Source organism: Dicentrarchus labrax, unplaced genomic scaffold (genome assembly GCF_905237075.1).
Source record: "Dicentrarchus labrax unplaced genomic scaffold, dlabrax2021, whole genome shotgun sequence".
In the NCBI taxonomy this organism is placed as follows: Eukaryota; Metazoa; Chordata; class Actinopteri; family Moronidae; genus Dicentrarchus; species Dicentrarchus labrax.
Genome location: NW_026136720.1, coordinates 31,764,343 through 31,786,080, shown reverse-complemented (window position 1 = coordinate 31,786,080; position 21,738 = coordinate 31,764,343). Strand labels below are relative to the sequence as shown.

At 40.1% G+C, this 21,738-nt stretch overlaps 1 protein-coding gene and 1 pseudogene across 3 annotated transcripts in view; one reads left to right on the top strand and one right to left on the bottom strand.

The window, feature by feature from the left end:
- Window positions 1-21,738, top strand: part of cpne2 (copine II) — a 247,181-nt gene that overhangs the window by 147,537 nt on the left and 77,906 nt on the right. The window lies entirely within an intron of this gene.
- On the bottom strand, window positions 3,181-7,825 carry LOC127353831 (myosin heavy chain, fast skeletal muscle-like; annotated as a pseudogene).

Sequence of the window (21,738 nt, the reverse complement as noted above, 5' to 3'; positions counted from 1 at the left end):
AGAAGCACCCAAACCTCTCCATCGCGGTAAGGTGATGGTTCCCGGAGAGACTTTTCTGCAACTATCAAATTCACAAATCCACACAAAATACTTTGATGTGTTCTTGCTACTTTTTACTACTTAACCTCATCCAGTCAGTAACTTCCAGGCTTTATTTCATTGTCTCCAGACAATATAGGTCATATGGAGAGCAAAGTCAAAATCAGTGATGGCCCTCTTTCCATCCTTTCTACCACCTGTTGACTGACTCTACTCATAGTGAGGGGTTACTTATGTGTGTTACCACTTATATCCTTAGTTAATGTAAAAAGTTTTGCTCAACAGGAAAATGTAAAATTAAATTAAAGATTTGTAATTCTCACATTATGCTGTGTAACAGTACTGCATACTTAGACTACTAATGTCCAATACATCCTATTGATTAAAGTAAGTCGATAATATCATCACAAACATGAGCTTTACAGATCTTTTCCAACACTCACAGACTGGAATTGGAATCCTTGTATTAAATGTGTGTTGCTGACAAAGTAGAAGTTAAATGCGGGACACAAGCCGAATATGGTTAGGAGGACAGCTGATGGTTACATGAAGTTGGCATTTGCAGCTAATACATCTTATGTTTCAGTTTTCCATCAGCAAAGGCACATCTTGAATTTGTGTTAATTCCTACCTAAAAAGGAAACCTTAATTTTAGGTCTTTTGACAAACGGTTTATTTATTGATATTGGTGAATACAGTTACAGTAAAAATACACATGTATTCTAATGCTTCTCACAGATTATTTAATTTTTTTGATTAAAAATAAATCTTTAAAATACTAATAGATCAACAATTAATATATAAATAAATAAATATAATAAAAAAAAACATACAACAACTACTTATGATAAGGTGTAAGGGATATCTCTGTGGTAGTCACACTCATATGTCAACCTATTAACACTTTATCTAACTCTGCAGCTTGAAGTTCATTTTTTGGCTTCATGCACATCACTGCACTTTGAATGTCAACCACTCTGGTTGTTGAGCAATAGCATTTTTAAATGTCACAGGCAATAGTGTTGAACTTGCAGTGACAAAAAAAAAAAATCTACATTCACTTGTCATTGACATGTTGTCACAATCTGAAAAATCTCTGTGATAAAGAATAATTTACAGTCAGAAATGTTAATTTACTTTGAAATTAAAGTGCACCCAATAATGACCCACACCACACATCTGTATCTTGTTACAGAACAGCTGACTGTGATTTCTACTTTACCATGTGATACTAAAATATCAAGTCACGTTCATCCATATGCTTGGTGTAGTGGTGTGATGTTGTTGCGCCATATTATGAACAAGGCAGTGAAGCGCAAACTTTTATTTTGAAGGGTAGCGTTTTTGCTGTCATGTTTTTCTTTTTTCCTTTGAGTGTTGTTACTATAGTATGAGGAACTTGTGTTATTGGAAATGTTCATTTCAATGTTTCCAGCACATATGTCAGGGAAAATATTGGATTATTACCTGAAGTATAGTCAGTATTTTATTTGCTAAACCTGCACTTACCACGTTGGGTCGGTTTTTACTTTCTCTTTGCTTGGTGACTTTTCCCAGAAAAGTATGCAGTTCTGCTGCTCTCCGTATTGTTTATACTATTGTGCATAATACTCCGATTTGCTTGGTGACTTTTCCCAGAAAGAGCACAGAGAGCATGTATGAGAAAACCTGTGAAGACCTGTGAATGTTTCTTCTCCATGATGCCTTTCTGCACTTGGACAGGTGAACGTTGGCTTGCTCCTCCTGAAATACAGAAAAACAGAAAAATGTTAAAATGTTGAAAATAGCCTACTAGGTGTACTGTACATAACATAAATATGACAGTGTATCCATTAGCCCATTGTTTAAAATTAAATGTGAGTCCTTACCGCTTCCTCAGCCTGCCTCTTGTAGGCCTTCACTTTGAGCTTCAGTTTGTTAACCAGATCCTGTAGCCTGGTAAAATGTTTCTTGTCCTCCTCAGTCTGTAAAAGAAAATATAGATTTGTGTTTAAATATATTTCATGGAAAGTAAGCCAGATTTATCTGTACAGTACATGTAAAATCTTAATATAGTTGTACCTGATATGTGAGCTCCTTCACCCTCCTCTCATATTTGCGGACACCCTTAACAGCATCTGCTCCACGTCTCTGCTCAGCCTCAACCTCTGCCTCCAGCTCACGCACCTTTAGAAAACCAGAAAGTGAAGATAATATTTAGATAATATTTGTTTTGCATGTTTTCTTACATTTGCTCTACCGTGCAGATCTTAACAGAATTGTCTTACCCTAGACTCAAGAAGTCCAACACGCTCACTGGCGTCCACCAGCTCCTGCTCGGCGATTTTGCAGCTTCTCTCTGTCTGTTCCAGAGCAGCTCTAAGTTCCTCAATTTCAACCACCATGAGACCGTTCCTGCGCTCTACCATAGCAGCTTGTTCCTTGAAGTCATCCTGGGCTCTGAGAGCATCATCAAGGTGCAGTTGAGCATCCTGGTGAAGAAATATCAGCAAAATATTCACATGACAGCCAAAATGTAGGTGCACTGACCATAGTCTGTGAAACAACTTTATGTCTTACAATACCTTCAGCTGTGCTTGCACATTCCTCAGCTGCCTCTGGGACTCAGAAGCCTGACAATTGGCATGGCTCAACTGAATCTCCATCTGATTTAGGTCTCCCTCCATCTTCTTCTTGATTCTCAGGGCATCGTTCCTGCTCCTGACCTCAGAATCCAGAGTGCTCTGCATGGAGTCACCCTCTGGCTGTTCCTCTTGATCTGCTCCATCCCTTCATCCTTCTCTGCCAGCTTCTTGTCTACTTCACTCTTAATCTGGGTGAGCTCCAACTAGACACGCAGGATCTTAGACTCTTCATATTCCAAAGTCCCCTAATGATGTCAAAGAAAACAACAGTCATCTTTGCTTTCTAACCATTTATAAAACATTTGTCCGTGTATTTTCAGAAGACCTCCGTGGAATAAGTGTACCTCAGCTTCTTCAAGAGCTGTCTGGATCTCAGACTTCTCTGTCTCCACCTGCTTCTTGGACTTCTCCTCTGCAGAGAGATACATGTTATGTTATATCGTTAAGCTTTGAATTGGAAAATATAAATACATTATTCTAACTTAATGAAGTAATAATAATGTGGTCAGAACTCACGTTTGAGGTTCTTGTTTTTCATGCTTCATGGTCTCCAGCTGATCCAGAGCTTCCTCATAAGAGTTCTTCATTTTGAAGAGCTCAGTGCTGAGAGAACGAGCCTCCTTCTGAGCTGAATTCACTGCCTCAATCTCTACCTCAGCCTCCTGAAGGCGCTGGGCCAGCTTTTTCCTGTTTCAAAAAGGTGTGAATCTGTCTCTGAGTGAAAATCTTAAAGTTACAAATACTTAAAAAAAAAATTTATTGCATATATGAGATAGAAATGTTTAAGGAACTAGAAAAAAATATAAAAGCACAGCTGCAATCGAAAATGTTTGCCCTAAAATAACTAAACAAATTTGTAAACAAATAAAATTGTAATATCTGTATACATTTGTTTAAATTCAAGTATTGATACCAGAAATACCATTGTCAGTTGAGCTACACGATAGTTTTACACTTATTTCCATTTAATTGTTTAAAATGTACTTACTTGGCTTCTTCAAGCTCCTCAGTGCGATGGATAGCATCAGTTTGGTGGTACTGTTGGGTCTCTGTAAATGTTATAAGGAGTTCGCTCTAGACCTGCTCCATTTGAAAAGTGTCCTGAGATAACTTCTGTTATGAATTGGCGCTATACAAATAAAATTGAATTGAATTAAATTGAGTCATGGTAACCAGAGATGCCAGCTTTTCATCTCTCATCTCCTCAAGGGTAGCCAGCGGGCCGGCTTTGAAGAACACCTAAATAAACAGAAAATAGAAATTCACTGTATGTCTTTACTCTACAGCATACTAAAGATTAAACTAGAAAGGTAGAAAATGAGCATGTACCCTACACAATCATTTAAAAATGAAAAATATATAATATATTTACTGTATTTAAAAAAATACTTTTTTGTATCATCAGAGATAAAGAAACATGTTTATAATTTGTTTTATCTGCATCAGGATCTATATCTAAATACTTTAAACAGTGAAATGCAATTATGCTAAATGGCTGACAGGTCTGTCTTTTTGCACATTAGCCTTTTTACAAGTGAATTGTGCCAAATTTCAAGTGAGTCAGACATGATGAGTTCTGCAGCACCACCTTTGACAGAATGCAATCAAGTTATACAGGGTCACTTGGTATGTGCTTCTAAATTTGGTCGTAGTTGTGATGTATCCACAAAGTACTTCAATTTATGTAAATAGCCCATATAAGAATTAGGTAATTACTATAAATACAATCTTGTAGCAAATGGTAAAAATAAATTAATAACTTTTTTGCAGACTCACTCACATATTGAATATATTTGGTGATAATCTGATTAAATTTGTAGAAGTAAGAGTAAAATATATTATTTATTATTTAATATTTTCCCCCTTGATTTAAAATAGGTGAGAAAGAACCACAGAATCTTGGGCATAAATGATCTGGGGTTTAAGCCTCTTGGTAACAAGTTACAAGGCAATATGTAATGTTTATCCATGGCCACATGATGGCAATGTTGCATTGGCTCCTTCATGGCCTAATTCCCCATGGGTTATGTTTTCAGGATACTCTTCTATTCCATAAAGAAAAAAAATGACTGAAAAATATGTGCTCCTTGGTAAGTACATTAAAGTATATCAATGTGCTTACCTTGGTGTGTCCAAATCTGTACTCGTCATGATTAACATCAATTGATCCAAGCAACTTCTCTGAAGCCTTCTTGTTATCAATGAACTGGCCCTCAGGGATGAAACTGGCATTCAGCACCTTGTACCTTTTATAAGAGAGTCAGTGGTCAGTGTGAACATTTTCTTTGAATAGTCTGCATCATAATTGTGTTAGAATATCCGTTGATACCTCTGCTTAAAGTCAGCATAGAGGATTCTGCTGGGGAAACGTTTTCTGCAGATTCTGATACCCTCCAGCACACCGTTACACCTGAGCTGGTGGATGACCAGGAAGTTCTTCATCAGACCTGTAAAAGAATATTTCTTAATTACTTCTTTAAATGAATATAGTAGTTACTCTCTTTGTTGAAGCAACACAACCTGAAGTAAACCATACCAACTAAACAAAACCACCCCTCAAAACACTCAAATGGAAATCATGGTCTCTATGTACCTGGAGTCTTTGTTTCATTGGGAATCAGACAGCACACAGAGTGAGGATGGGTGCTCCATCCAAGTAAGTCATCAACTTGCCCAAGTTCTCTTGTCATAAAATGTCACAACTGTGATATTAAACATAGATAAGATTTTATACCAAAGTTTGAAATGTTAAATCTTACCCTAAACTGGGAAGACACAGTCTGCATAGAACCACCCTTCTTCTTGCCTCCCTTCTTACCGCCACCAGTCTCTGTGGATGGTTTTAAGTGGACATGTTTTTTTTCAAAACCAGACTCAATATTTACATGAACACATGCTATAGTTAGGTAAAAATATACATTATCTATAAGCTTGAAAATCTATCAATCTATCTACTATCATACCCTCAATAACAGGAGGATAGAGATGGACCAGCAGTTTCACTGAGGACTTCTGGTACAGCTGAAAAACAGATTAATTCAGTGGATCCTTGTTCTTGTCCAGCCAGCCGTTGATATTGTAGTCCACGGTACCAGCATAGTGCACCAGGGAGAAGTGGGCCTCAGCCTTGCTTTGGCTTCTTAAATGCTCTGTTTTTGCCAAGATGCTGGTCATACAGCTTGTTCTTGAAGGATGTGTCTGTAGCCTTGGGGAAAATGCACTCCTCTCCAAGGATGGAGAAGATAGCCATGGGCTTGAAAAAAGTAGAATGATGTATGTTATTATGGCATAAATTAAGTGAAAACAAGAACAATCAAACAGAATGACAAAATGAAATGATTACCTTTTCAATCAGCTCAATGCAGGCAGCCAAGTCCATGCCAAAGTCAATGAACTCCCAGATAATACCCTCCTTCTTGTACTCTTCTTGCTCCAGGACAAACATAGTGTGGTTGAAAAACTGTCGCAGTTTCTCATTGGTGAAGTTGATGTACAGCTGCTCCATGCTGTTGAACTGTGAGGGGAGAAATATTCAGTGTAATATCTTTCAGACAATAAGAATGATTCAGTCATGAAAAGTATCAGCTGATGAATCGTTTGAAATTAAGCTTACATCAAAGATTTCAAATTCAGCAATATCCAGGACACCAATGTCTGTCCCTTGGTGACAAACTCATTTCTGACCTTAACTCTGGGATAGCACAGAGCCTTCAGCATGTCAGCAGAGTTCAGACCCAGCAAGTAAGCAACCTTGTCAGCATCTGAAAAAGTTTAGTAATTCATACATGCGGTCTTAGACTGTGACCTTCCATCATGATGTAAAAGAAACCAGCCAGATAAAGAACTTCCATTGGTATTCACAAGCTATTCACTTTGAGCTGACATTAAATATTCACCCTCTGTACCATCTGGCTCAGCCTGCTCCTCACGCTGCTTCTGCTTGAACTTCTTGTTACCATGGTGGAGCACAGCACCAGTCATCTTGTAGATGCTCATCTTCTCTTCATTAGTGAAGCCCAGGATATCAATAGCATTCTGTTTTAAGAAAGGTGACCACACAAAAGATAATCACTTTTAAAAAATCTGTATGGCGTCCAACAGAGGATTGGCTGCAATAATCTGATCCCTATAATCCAGGTTTAAAATTGATGTCAGAAAATGAATGTATGTATTCCATACTTAAAGGACACTGAATTGTAATCATCATACAGTAACAAACCTTTGATGTGTCCCTCTTCTTGTCTTGCTTGGTGTGGACAGTCTTTCCAGCACCAGATTCTCCACTAGGTATAGACATAGACTTGTAAGAATTATATCAGATTATGTTCAGCAAAGTCAACAAATGTGAAACTTACGTGATCAAGCAGAGTGGTTCTCCCTATCTGTTCAATTGGGGGAAAAAAGAATAACCATTTTTTTACTCAGCAAAAACCTCATATATTGATTAATTCAACGTTGTTATGGTAACAACTTACCAGTAAGCATGAACTGAAAAGCGTTGTCAGAGACAGAGAAGATGTGGGGTGGAGCCTCCATACGCTTCTTGCCTCTATAAGCATTTACAACTTCCTGATCGTAAACTGAGAGCCACTTATAGGGGTTCACAGTGGCACAGAACAGCCCAGAGTAGGTCTGAAAGTGATCCAGCAGTTAACTCTTAGTATAGCTAGTTTCGCTGTATATAGGTATATTTCTCTGTTCTTATTAGGCAGCTTTTCTTACGTAGATCATCCATGCTGCATAACGCTCTTTGAGGTTATACGACACAGAGGCTTCATTGAGATGGGTCATCATGGCCATGTCCTCAATTTTGTCAAACTTCGGAGGGTTCATTGGAGAGATGTCATCTTCTTTAACTGTCCTCTCCTGGAACAAGACATTTGTCACATTGAGGGCTGATCGTATTGAATCCCAGTTTACTCTGATTTAGTGATACTAACCTCCTCCGTGTCCAGGACTTTGACAGTGACTTTGCCACCATCTTTCTTGAGGATTGTTGCCTTCAAGTACAGCTCCTTGGCATCGGCCATGTAGCAGGCGGCCTTGGCATCAAAGCGTTTGTTTTGAGGGTCAATTCTCTCCTTCTCTGGCTTACGGAGGTATATGGCAGCTTTGCCATAAACGGCCATCTCCGTGTCCGTACTCATGGTGGTGGCTTATGTCTGCAGCAAGTCAAACAAGAGCAATCTTGGACTGATGTTTTATTTCTTATAATCAATTGTTATTTGAGGTTTGTACACAATGGGTGAACAACACCTAAATATAAATGAATTATCCAAGCATTCTTTAGCTATAACCGATCATCCTTTAAGGGGGTTCGAGTCTAACCCAGTTGACATTGAGCCACAACTATTCACTCTTACATTCACACCTACGGGCAATTTAGAGCTGCCAATTAAAGCAGGCATGGTGAGAACATGCAAAATTCACACAACCTGCTGTAGCTGGTTTGGCAGGTTGAACCTTGACCCTTCTCAGTGTGAGACTAACCACTGCTTCACCTTGCCATCCACTGACTAAACATAGATATACTTATACATATCATAAAACTGTAATCAATGGTAAAAGCTGCACATACCTTATCCTTTCCTTTGTCAGTGCAGAAAACTATGAATTGTAAAAATTTAACATACACATATTATACTGTAAAGTTACAAGGAAATTATACATTGAAAGCACAGAGTGCATTGAAAAGTAATACATATATATTTCTACTCTTATATGACACTATATTTTGTAAACTAATTTCTAAAATGAGGAAGATATTTAAATTGTACAATGCAATAGTAGATATCCTCACCACAAGCAGGAACTTCACTGGTCTACCACCACACACACTGAAGCTCCTCTTGTACCCCTTATATTCAGTCTGGTTTGCTTACACAGTAAGGCTTAAAGCAGGCTATCGTGCCAAATATGGCTGGAATGACAGCTGAGTCTTGAAGCATTTCAAATATTTAGCTGGCACTACTTTGGGTCAATTCCTTTCTGAAGTAAGTCTTTTTTTGACTTCTTTTGACACATGGCATATATAAAATAATTACTTTGGCTGAATTCAATAAAGGTAACTATAACTATTAACTCAAATAACTATTAATAGCCAGTGTTAATAAAATCAGTGTCATCAACCTGAACACCTAAATAAACCTAAATTAAATTTCCATCCTCTAGTAGTGCCCTACACGAAGGATGCGATTTATTTGTTCAATTTATAGTCTGTTTAAGTTGAGTGAAAGTCCATGAATCATTCACTATGTAATAAATATGTATTTTTACATTGTGTTTGCTTGAAAGCTCAATTAACATTTAGTGTGCAGTAATGATCTAATTACGCCTACTCACTGTAATGAGAGAGGTGTCAGAGTACTGAGAAGGAAGAGACAGGCTCCAAGGTCAGAGGTCAAGTGGTGTAGTATGTTGGGGGTGGGACTTTCAAGGCACTAGGCAGTTTTGAAGCTTCTGTAAAAAGCCAATCAGCTGAGTAGTTACTATGGTGACATAACATAGTACTGCCCTATAAAAGTGAGGACCACAGCAAGAGTGTGAACACAGATCAGGCATGTTTCTAATGTAAATTCAAATACTTGATACTGACTATACATTACAACAGTCACCAGTCGCATCCTTTTCTGGATCATGGCAAATTAATGGATCATAATAATAACCTCTCAGAATCTCAGATTGTATGTATTAACGTATGTATTAATATGCGTAGAAAAGTCCTACTGCTTAGCTAAACAATTTAAGCCATACCTAAAGATTCTCCTACACACACTGCAGTGCATTCAGTAGAAGTGCTTCAGTAAAACAAGGCACATGGCAGACTTCCAGTCAATGCTTGAACATTTTTGCTTCTTGTTGTAATGAATTAATTTAATACTTGACATTAAATTAAACCTGATATTTATTCAGAAAGAAACTCAGTAACACAAGTCAATAAAGTTTAAAACTAGACTAACTAAAAAAGAACATTTGGGTTAAACGTACTACAAGGAGTTTTTTAAATAGTTGTACCATCTCAGTTTCATCCTGATTCAATTCAATTCAATTCAATTTTATTTGTATAGCGCCAAATCATAATAGAAGTTATCTCAGGACACTTTTCAGATAGAGCAGGTCTAGACCGAACTCCTTATAACTGATATAACTGATGCCTCTATATGACCTACAGTAGCACACAAGACCATCAGTAAGAAGATTCTAAATGCCTACCACTGTTCGATTTGGAAACATTACCACTTTTGTCCACAGGGGTCACCAGAATCAACAAAAAAGCTGCTTTATGTAAAATAAAAATAATAACTAGACCAGGGGTGTCCAAACTATCCTCAAAGGGGGCCAGATTCGATAATGGGAAAATACTGAGCACCACAATAAAGTCACATGCAAATGCACTGCATTATAGCAATTTTATTTATATTACAATAACAAATGTACGGAAGCGTATTGCATTCACTTTTTTAAAAAATAGTTTTTTCTGAGTAATTTATTTTTTGGTCTATTGTTTCAAATGCTCTCTACACTCAGAAAAAAAATCTGAAAAACAAACCCCCAAAAAAATTACTCAGAACAACAGAAATAATTACTCAGAAAAACAGGCAAAAAAATTACTCAGAAAAACACAAATAATTACTTAGAAAAACAAACCAAAAAAATACATTTTCAAGTGAATGCAATACGCTTCCGTACAAATGCACTGCATATTAACCATCTGTGCCAAAACAATTGTCTTTTTTTGTATAACCTATTGTAAGCCACTCAGCTGTAAACAGGTCTCCGCAAAACAATTCAGCCTTTCTTTCAGAATCAGCATCAGAAATACTTTAATAATCGCAGGGGGAAATTATTTCATATCACATCAGAGTCATATAACACAAGGAACAAACAATTTAAAATTCCACAAAAGTTCCACAAAGCTGAGAAATATACAGGTTAAATATAGTCACTCTGCATTTTATGAATTTCAGATGACCAAGAAAACACAGGTCTTTAACATTAAACAATTCAGCCTTTTTTTCATACCACATAAGAGTCAGATAGCGCCATGAACGATCAAGCATAAAAAATTCAAAAAAGGTTCCACAAAGTTGAGTAATATATTATATAATATATATATTATATAATATATGTCACTCAGAAACTGCATTTTATGAATTTCAGATGACCAAGAAATATACCAGGGAGGTGTGAACATGTCTAACAATTCAGCCAAGCAATGAAATATACTTTTACTCACTCAGAAACTGTAGTTTAGTCAGACGACTAAGAGACATGGAATTGAGGTGGGGATCTGTTAGTCTGGACCTCAACAGGTTCTCTTTCAGGTTCATTACAGAAAATGTCTGCTCACACAAATGTGCGCAGCCGAAGAAGCTCTCCATTTTCTTTGAAAATGCTCCCATTCCTGGAAACCTGTCTTTATCCAACTGCTGGTGAAAGTTCACAAGTGTGAGCTGTTGGTGTCGACCGCTCGACCTCATTGCACTGCAGCTGAGTGAGCTTCATCCGCAGCTGGTGTGGGGCTTCATCAGGGTCCGTGGGGCAGGGAGAGGAGAAAAGCAACGTGCTCTTTTTGAGAGCAGCAAAACCCTGAAAGCGCCTGTTACACTCTGCAAAGAGACATGTGATAGTTGCTGCATACCTCCTTGTTTACGCACCAATAGGGTCCTCTTGAAATCTGCCCATGACCCCGCGCAGCGCAGGGAAATGTGACGTACTAAACAATAACCATCTAGTATTCAGTCAAGCCCTATACAATATATATATAGTAGTTTATATTAGTGGTGGGACTCGATTAAAAAAATGTATCTAATTAATTAGAGGCTTTGTAATTAATTAATCTCAATTAATCGCATATCAATATTTGACACAGAGAAGCAACATTTTTCAATTTAAATGGATTTTGGTATATGACCGAATCAATGAATTGACACATAAATGAGCCTAAACAACAAAATTGTGTTTATTTTCATCACTTAGTGTTAACATAAAGTGCAATATGAATAAAGAATATTATGATTACATTGTTCACAAGGCACAAACTTAAATTCAAGTTAGCTATATTCAAGCTTTTTCAGGATTCTTTGTAAACTTTCTATGTCTTAAACACATTTGTTTTTGTTTATTAAAATAAAAAACAGCACTTCAGAGCTGCCAACTCTCACACTTTCGCCATGTGACACACGGTTTTGCCTGTTTTCACACGCACTCACGCCACACATCCAATTTCTCACGCAAATAAAATCCGATCTTGGGCCGTTTCGGTCTCCTGCAGTTTTTACCGTCCAAAAACAATGTTACGCTATAGTAAACAGAGACTCGTCAAGCATTAGTACCAAGAGGAAAAAACGTCCGCTAAAGCTGAAGCCTGTTATCCTTAGATAAGACCGCTCACAACCTCCTCGATTGGTTCTGCCGTTTCTTTTATGATTGGCCGTCCCCGCTGTCACTCCATCTTGCTTGCACACCGGTCTGCTGGTGTTGCCCAGGTAATATCAGAGGTTTCATTTACATTCATGTTTGAATCGGTGTCCATGTGCGTATGTGCGTGTGTGTGTCCAGAATGTTCATTCTATATTTACATTTACATGCTTTACAACCAGTCAAACCAAAAAAGGGAACAGTAAACGTAAAAGTAGCAATAGAAAAGTAAAAGAACTATTATTGTGTGATGGGGCGCCCGGTGGTTAGCTCAATCGGTAGAGCTGGCGACCCATATATGGAGTTGCTGCAGCGGCGCGGATTCGAATCCGACCTGCTGCCCTTTGCTGCGTGCCATCCCCTCTCTCTCCACCCACCATCACTGTCTCCCTATGGCTGTCTCTATAAATAAAGCTCAGTCTAGAAGGCCCTACAAGTCATGATGCCGAACATGAATCAGAATAAGTTCAGGTATTGCCCATCTTTAGCAGACCAGCCAAAAATCCGCTAGAATGCAGGAAATCGCATCTACTTAATCCAAAATTTCCTGGGGGTGGACCTTCAGCTATGTCTGCTTCTCAGAATGTAACCAATATTGTCCATCTCCAGTAGGCTGCCCCTATCAGCGGCTTTGGGCCTCCCCACAAACCACCAGAATGCAGGGTACAACATGGGTACAATATCAAATGAATTCCAAATCTCTGATATCTGAGCCACCAACTTGTGTGGCTGCGTGCGCGGCATAATTTTGGTCACCCCTGACAAAATCTCACTCCAATGTTCTTTGAAAAGTTGGCAGGTATGGCACTTAGTGCAGTACATTCCAGAAAAGTGGAAACCTAACATTGCAAAATAGTTAGAATAATATCCTTGGCATAAAACAATGCCAATAAATCTACTTTCGCTTGTCATGCCAGTATCATAAAGCAGATGAATTTTGCTTGAAATTGTCTTTCTGCATGGCAGTTCATAAGGTCAGACGACGCTATCTGTAGCACCGCTTCTACCCCCTGATCTTCTACCACCGAGAGTGGCCGACAGTCCACTGCAATCCACTTCGCCAGTGCATTTGTTAATTTGTCAGTCGTGGACTTACTCATTCTGGCTCTGAACCCATCTTGTCGAGTGTGGATTGGCAACACTGCCTGCTCGAACTAGGAGCGTTGTCTGTGCTAGCTGCAACATGTTTGGCATTGAGTTGGTAGCGGAGGCTGGAAGTGCTCCTGTGATAGGCAAATTCTTTCTTGCACAATTTGCACACAACTGGGCTTTTATCCAGGTTTCCACCCGGTAGTTTTTTAAAACTAAAATTTCCGCCCACCGAACCCAGCAATCGGTTTCTACGGCCGCGTTTCATTAGTAGTTCCACTTCCCCTCGTTCACTCACCCTCAGCCCTTGGTATGACGTAACAGCATACGTCGCACGGAGGCCACTTGGAGCGCGCAGGGAAAGTGGGCGGGGGAGGAGTGGGGGATTTAAATGAAACGCACTTGCCCTTACTCATTGTCAGCCGCCGGCGTTATAGCGGCAATGACGTAAACTGCAATGTATTGTGGGTGATATCTACCTCGGAGTGACCATCGTTGTCGCTCCCTCAGCCCTCCAAGGGTCCATCTCACCAAGTTCACTTCAGTTTTCCAGACAATTGATGGCGGCGGGGGATTCCCCCGAGGGCAAGTGTAGAGGGCAAATGAACGAGGGCATGTTGAACGACTAATGAAACGCAGCCCATATCTCGCGTTGTGTCCTGTGCATCAGTATTACGGGTTTGCCAGGAACTCGTGCAACGAGCAATGTTACGCGCTGTTTGGAGTGCAAAAATAAATTGCAATTAAATCCGTTATTTTTTTTGTTGCGTTATTTTTTCTGTAATTAATTAATTGTAATTAACGCGATAAAGTCCCAGCCCTAGTTTATATTTTTAAGTGTATAAAAGGAAATCGGGGTCAGCCAGTTTGAATGGACCTTGTATTTTGTGCAGCCAGAGCCTGTAGGCTTATGTTCACATTGTATAGACAAAGATAATGTTATAATATTGTGAGGACTGGACTAATTACCATGCAGCAGAGCCCTTTCTACAATGTTATTGTTAATATTTACTTCAATATAAAATATTCTATTCAATAAATATTGTTTATTTATATATAATAATAATAATAATAATAATAATAAATAAATATAAATATAATATATATAATTCTGTCCTGTATAGTTCTACTAATTCTTGGATCTCCTAGCACAATTTTTAGGACCCCAGGGAGGTCTGGACCGGCTCTGCATTACTGTTGCATTTTACTGTTGTAGTTCAAGGGAAACCTTGCCGACTTTCAGCCAGCTTTATATCATTACCAAGAGCTTATTTGCCAGCAAGAGTCCACCAGATGACACATTTGCAAAAGCTCTGGGTGCAGTCAACACGTAATCAACACTGTAATCATACAAAGCTGGTCCAAAATCAGCAAAGTTTTCCTTTAAGGTTTAAGGTTAAGGAGCTATCAACTTTATATACTGTTGGGGAGTTTAAGATCATATGTTCATAGCATTTCTGTCCAGTGAGAACCACGTAGCTCTAAAAGGTCAATTTTTCATGAGCTCAGAAAAACCGCACAATGCATTTTGTGACAATGCATTTTCCAGCTAATACAAGAGAGTTTTTAAGTAGTTTATTTAACTTAATAGGAAGGAACATATTCTCAACCCATGAAGGAACATTCACATTCACAAGCACCAAATTTGGAGATACGTGGTTTTCACTGGACAAGAAGGGTAAAAGTAACTACTAACTAAAGCTGACAGACATGTAGAGGAGTAAAAAGTACAATATGTGCCTCTGAGCTGTTGTATAAGTATAAAGGTGTATATAATGGAAATTTATACTTGAAGGTGGAGTAATGTGATTCTAATCCAATAAACCTTTTGTTCAAACTGAATATCGGTGGTTGTACACAGCTCTGGCTCTGTAAATGGGAAAGAGAGTGGATCAGACGGATGGTATTTATATGTCATGGTATTAGATTTCTCCAACATTGCTTACCCCACCATTAAGTATAGTACTTGAGTATACTTAGTTTTATTCCACCACTGGTTCTATCTTTGGTAAAGCTCACTTACTCCAGGACAGACAAGGCAGGGCAACGTGCCAATGACTCTGCAAGTATTTGCATCTCAGGTGTGCTCCATTTCTGGCTCAACAAGCTGGAGAACAAATAGTACCATGGGATTATCAACAATAAAAACATTGAAATTGAAAACCATGAACTGCAGAGGGGAATTCAGGAATATAAATGGTCAGTATGTGCAGAGTTCATTTCCTTCATCCCACTGCAAAAAGATACAAATCTACATTGTATAACAATGTTTACTTGCATACTTGTTCAAATAACCTAAAACTTTTATTTAGTGCCTTGGAGGTCTATGAAGTAAGTCTGAAGGTTACATATTACTGAGAAAATACTTTGGATGCAGAAAATGCTGACCAAGATGATGTGTGCAGTCCATACATTGCAGTTAAATGGTAAAAGAATGACAGTGAGCGGAAAATAAACCCCAAATTGACATAGATTCCATAACAAAGAGCCTGTGGCGATGTGCTGTATGGCCTCTGTGTTAAATCATGTAAAAATATCGATGCCTGTAACTTAGTTGGTGTGTGACTGTGTGTGTGTGTGTGATTGCTCATACTCTGTGTGAATGTGCTCGATGTTCAAACACGAAGACATCTTCCCGATGAGATAGTCTTTTCAGTCTTTCAGAGAGCTGTTGTTTCGACCCAGCCTGCAAGGTGCGCACAAACACACACACACACACACACACACACACACACACACACACACACACACACACACACACACACACATACTACTCATAATATACTATGATAATATAATAATATAGTAAAAATACTAAAAATCAGCAAAATCTTGAGATATTGAGGTTATTTTAAAAAAAAAAGCTTCTCATTAGCGGCATGTATTCGCAGCACCGAGACCAGTCCTGGTAGTTTTATAAAAACATCAGCTATGTGTTCGATCCCTGCATCTTTCAGATTGTTGTCACTCAGACTGCAACGTAAAAACAGATCCTTGGTGTCAATTTTCACACCAGCATCCAATATATTTCAGTATCATGTTAAGTATCAGGTGTCAGCAACCCTACTCAGTCAGAAACACAACAAATACGATGTAGCAAATATACTTGATTTCAGTGACGTCTGGACAGTTCTGTAGAGCAGAGGCCAAACTAGCTGCTCCTGTGGCAGTGAGACTGGCACCACAAAACCTTGAGAGGACAAAAGAGAAAATCAGTCAATCATTGCCGTAGGGGTGTTAAGGGCCATTACAGTATTTCAAATTGAATTACACTGATCTGTGAGTATAGTCTGAGGAAGGGAAACAACATTTAGACTACACCACTCCTGATAGGCCAGATATGAATTCAAGAAAGCGACAGACAGAAAACAGAAAGAGAAAGAAAAGAAAAGAAAATAGGTTCTCACTCTAGATTTCTCAGGGTTGTGAATTTTGGCAAAATGGAGGACAACTTCTCAGCAACTCACCATACTTGCGGCTGCGCAAACTGAAAGTAAACAAACAGTCAAAGAAAAAATTCATAATGAAACCTAATGTTGGTAAGTGTCTAGTGTGCAGGATACCATGCTTTCACCAAGCTTATGAACAAAAGCTTCTGTTTGTTTTTCACATAAAATATAAAATAAAAATAAAATTGTTATTTTGGAAGCTCAGTCTGTGTCCCCAGTTTTGCTTTTGACACCTTCTGGCTTCACTCGTTTATTATTTTATGTGTGAGTTGATCTTATCTTAGGAAGGTCCTATTGAGTTATATGCAAGTATTCACACTGTGTGGGAGTTAATTTTCTTTTGAGATGGTTTAATAACAATATCCTTGTCGTCTTTTTGCCCTTGAGTCCAGGCAGCATGTTACGGAAACACTGAGCCAACGTCTGGGACACAACAGCAAACAGAGAGCCTATGTCAGTTTCACAGCAATGTGCAACAGGTGGCCAATAAGCTGAGGAGTGTCAGCAACCGCTGTCAGTGTTTCCTCTAGGTTTTTTTTTCAGCTGCCACCACCCCCCACTTTATGTAAAAGAGATCACAGAACAACATTTATAACAATAATGTGTGAAATATGTTTATACAGTTGTAGTAACTGTGAAGAATGGCGATAAATATATATATATGTCCTCAGGTCCAATAGGGGCGCAATGAGAAAGTTCTGACCTGTTTGGGAATTCAATAGATGGGTAAAACAAGAGTCAAGTCCTGTGTACTATCTGAGATGGTGTGATTGAGCTATGCACTGTGTTCATCAGGAACAAATAAACTTCCCCATGTTCAGCAAGAAGTCTCCCATAAGTTATTACATAAATGGCGACGAGGATAAAGTTACGGTGGATGCCTCGTGTGAGTGCAGACGAATGAGTAAGACTCGCTGCTAAGTTGCGAAGTTAGCATAACAAACCGGACTTTCTAAGCAAGAAAAACAAGCATGGCGGCGGCGATGATGGGAAGCACCGCTCCTTTTGATAGCCAAATCCAGACGGGGAGGAATATTGTGAAGTGCGCCATCATTATTTTGAAGCTAATGACATCGACGATACAGCTCGACGCAAAGCTATCTTGCTGAGTTCAGTGGGCAGTCAGACTTACAGCCTAATGAGGAACTTAGTCAGCCCCGCCAAGCCAGGAGACAAGACGTTTGATGAACTTGTCAAGTTATTGCAGGACCATTTCAACCCCAAACCCAGCGAGATTGTGCAGCGTTTCAAGTTTAATTCCAGAAACAGAAAGCATGGAGAAACAGTTATGGAATGTATTGCTGTTCTGAGGAAATTAGCACAAGACTGCAACTATGGAGACAAGTTATCAGAGATGATACGTGACAGACTGGTCTGTGGCATCAGAGATGACCGCATACAGTGCCGACTGTTGTCAGAGCCGGATTTGACCTTCGACAAGGCACTGAAGTTGGCTCAGGCCATTGAGACAGCGAGCAAAGATGTAAAGGACTTACAATCTTTGGAGTTTGCACCCTCACACACGAGGGCACCTCAAGCAGTGCACAAAATGTAAGCAGACCCCCAATAGGCAGCAGCATCAGCATAAGGCTTGCTACAGGTGTGGAGGTGAGCAGCACAGGGCTGGGGACTGTGGGTTTATTAAAGAAACCTGTCACAAGTGTGGTAAAGTTGGCCACATTCAGAAAGTGTGTAGGTCAAAAGGCTCAGCTAGTAATTCAAAGACTAGAGGGGGTGGAGTACAAACAGGTAAGCCAGGGAGAACTCAGGGAGCAAATTATGTCAGACAGGGGGAGGATGACAAAGATGGTATGGATACAGATGAAGTCATGTTCACACTGTACAAAATAGATGAACTTGATGTACCAGCAGAAGAGCCATTTATATAGACATTGACAGTTAATGAGACAGAGACACAGTTTGAGATGGACTCAGGTTGTGGGGTAACAGTAATGAACCACTCGGTGTTCAAAACCTTAGGGGGAAAAGAGGCACCAAAGCTACGCAAATGTCAGGTGAGACTCAGAACATACACAGGGCATAGAGTAAAAGTCTTGGGAGCAGCTGTGGTTAAAGTGCAGCACAAAGGGCTAGTGCAAGACTTACCTGTGGTAGCTGTAGCAGGTTCAGGCCCCAATCTGGTAGGCAGGTACTGGATAAGGAGGCTAGGTTTACAGTGGAGATCAGTACCCCAGATCCATCACGTCCAGGAAGAAACTTCAGAAGAGGTACATGGGACACCAGATCTCGTTTCATCAAGCCCAGCGATATTCCAACGGACCATAGAGGGACTGCTACAGGGCATCCCTCGTGTGACCATCTTCCTGGATGACATTCTCCTCACAGGGAAAGACGACCAAGAGCACCTGCAGACTCTGACCATGGTGCTGAAACGGCTACAGGAAGCTGGTCTCCGACTTAAAAGAGCCAAATGTTTATTCATGAATGACAAAGTGATGTTTCTGGGTCATAAAGTGGATGCAACAGGACTGCACCCAGTCCATGAGAAGGTGCAAGCTATCCAAGAGGCACCCACACCTTCAAATGTGACAGAGTTGAAGGCATACCTGGGACTGTTAAACTATAACACTAACTATAACAAGTTCCTGCCCAATCTGTCAACTGTTCTTGCCCCAGTGCACAAACTGCTACAAAAAGACACAAAGTGAGGAGGAGGAGAGGCACAACAAGTTGCTAATAAAAAATCAAAAGAAATGATGCAGTCCGCTGAAGTGCTTGTGCATTATGATCCAGAGAAGGACATTGTGCTGTCATGTGACGCATCACCGTATGGAGTAGGTGCCATGTTGTCACATCACATGCCAGATGGAACTGAGAGACCCATAGGATTCACTTCACATTAAACGCAGCTGAGAAGAATTATTCACAACTGGATAAGGAAGGACTTGCGGTGATGTTTGGAATAAAACGTTTCCACAAGTACATTTATGGATGGAAATTCACTATAGTGACAGATCACAAGCCCTTGTTGTCACTTTTCAGTGAGATGCGAGCCGTACCACAGATGGCCTCACCCAGAATCCAAAGGTGGGCGGTAACCTTGAGAGCCTGCGAATACACAATAGTGTATAAAGAAGGGAAGTATCACTGCAATGCGGATGCCTTGAGCTTGCCTTCCTTTTCCAGAAAAAGTGGAAGTGGAGAGGCCAGAAGAGAGAGTTCTCATGCTGGAGAGCTCTGACATCACTCTGGTGACAGCTGATCAAGTGAAAGCATGGACAGACAAAGATCCAGTACTCTCAAGGGTGCGGGAGATGGTACGGAATGGCTGGTCATCAAAACTGAAAGGGGAGGAATTTGCCCCCTATGAGGTGAGGAAACATGAACTCAGTATCCAGAATGGGTGTGTGTTATGGGGCTCGAGAGTGATTGTGCCACATACAGGTCAAGAAAATGTTGAGACAGCTTCATCAGTGCCACCCAGGAGTGTCCAGAATGAAGGCACTGGCTAGGAGTTATGTATGGTGGCCAAAGTAGGACAAAGAGGTGGAGGATACCGTAAAGGGCTGTACAACATGTCAAGAGCACCGCAACATTCCTGCACCAGCTCCATTACACCCCTGGGATTGGCCTGAAAACCCTTGGAGCCGTATCCATGTGGATTATGCCGGACCGTTTATGGAAAAAAAAAATGTTGTGCTCGTCGATGCACATTCAAAATGGATGGATGTGTATCCAGTGAACTCTGCCGCTTCAGCCACCACAATTGAGTGCCTGCGTACCAGTTTCAGTAACCATGGACTGCCAGAGTTGTTGGTGTCTGAAAATGGCACTTGTTTCACCAGCACAGAGTTCAAAGACTTCTTTAAAAAGAATGGTATCCGTCATGTGACCTCTGCACCCTATCATGTAACGGGTTAGCAGAGAGAGGGGTACAAACATTCAAGAGAATGATGAAGAAATGTCCAGAGGGCACACTGACAGCTAAGGTAGCCAGAGTGTTATTTAACTACAGAGTGACACCGCACACTACAATAGGTCTGTCCCCAGCAGACCTGCTTCTCGTGAGGAAGCTACATTGCACACTGGATTCAATCCACCCAGACTTAAGCAGGAAGGTGAAGGAAAACAAGAAAGACAAATAAAAGATCACAACAAAAAGGCAAAAGGACACTGGTTCAAAACAGGAGACTCAGTGCTGACCCAGAACTTCAGTATAGGACCCTGGTGGATCCCGGGAATTATTGAGTCGGTGACTGGACCAGTGTCATACAAAGTGATGCTGGGTGATGGGAGAGTAGTGAGGAGACATTTGGACCAGATTCACACTCATCACCAGAGACCAGAAAAATGCAGTCAGGCCGACGAAAAAAATGAAGCATGGCTGGAAGCTGAGGAGGTGGTACTCAGTGGTAACAAGTTGGAGGAGCCAGCAGCTATTGAAGCTGTTGGAAGCTCAGAGACTGAACAAAGAACTGTAACAAATGCAACTCCAGTGACTAGTATAATATTAACGTCAGTTGGACAATACAGCAGTTTAAAGGACCAGTGTGTAGGATTTAGTGGCATCTTGAGGTGTCGTTACAGATTACAACTGCCTTGTTTCACCCTCCCCCTTCCAATGCAAACACTTTTACAATAAAACCCGATGAAGCTACACAGCTCAATTAACAGTTGAACTGGTAGTTGAACTGGTATTGAGGATCTTGAGGAGGACGATGTGAGCCGACGACACATCTTGCTCACTCTTGTTTTTGTTACTGGGGGAAAACTTCTATATCTGATTGATGCTCCATCACTGTTCCAGTTGCCCATCCTCGAAGTGGAAAGAGATCGGACAATTCAGCAGAGTCATGTAATTGCGACTTCATGACATTTTATAAATTTCAAGCGTCCCTCCCCTCTCAACATAAAAATTGTTCCTTTGCATTTTGAATGTGTTTTGCACTTTACATGGATAACTTGTGTGGACTTACCAGAGGTAGTGAACGTACTGACACCTGGGAAGGTCATCTAAATACTCCAACTCCATTGAGCATGCTCCAAAGTCCAGCCCAATACCACTATCACCTACTTAGTTAACTACAAAAGCCAGAGCATCTATATCATTAGGTAAAAGCCGGATGTTAGGCAGCTCCAGATTGGGTCTCGTACGC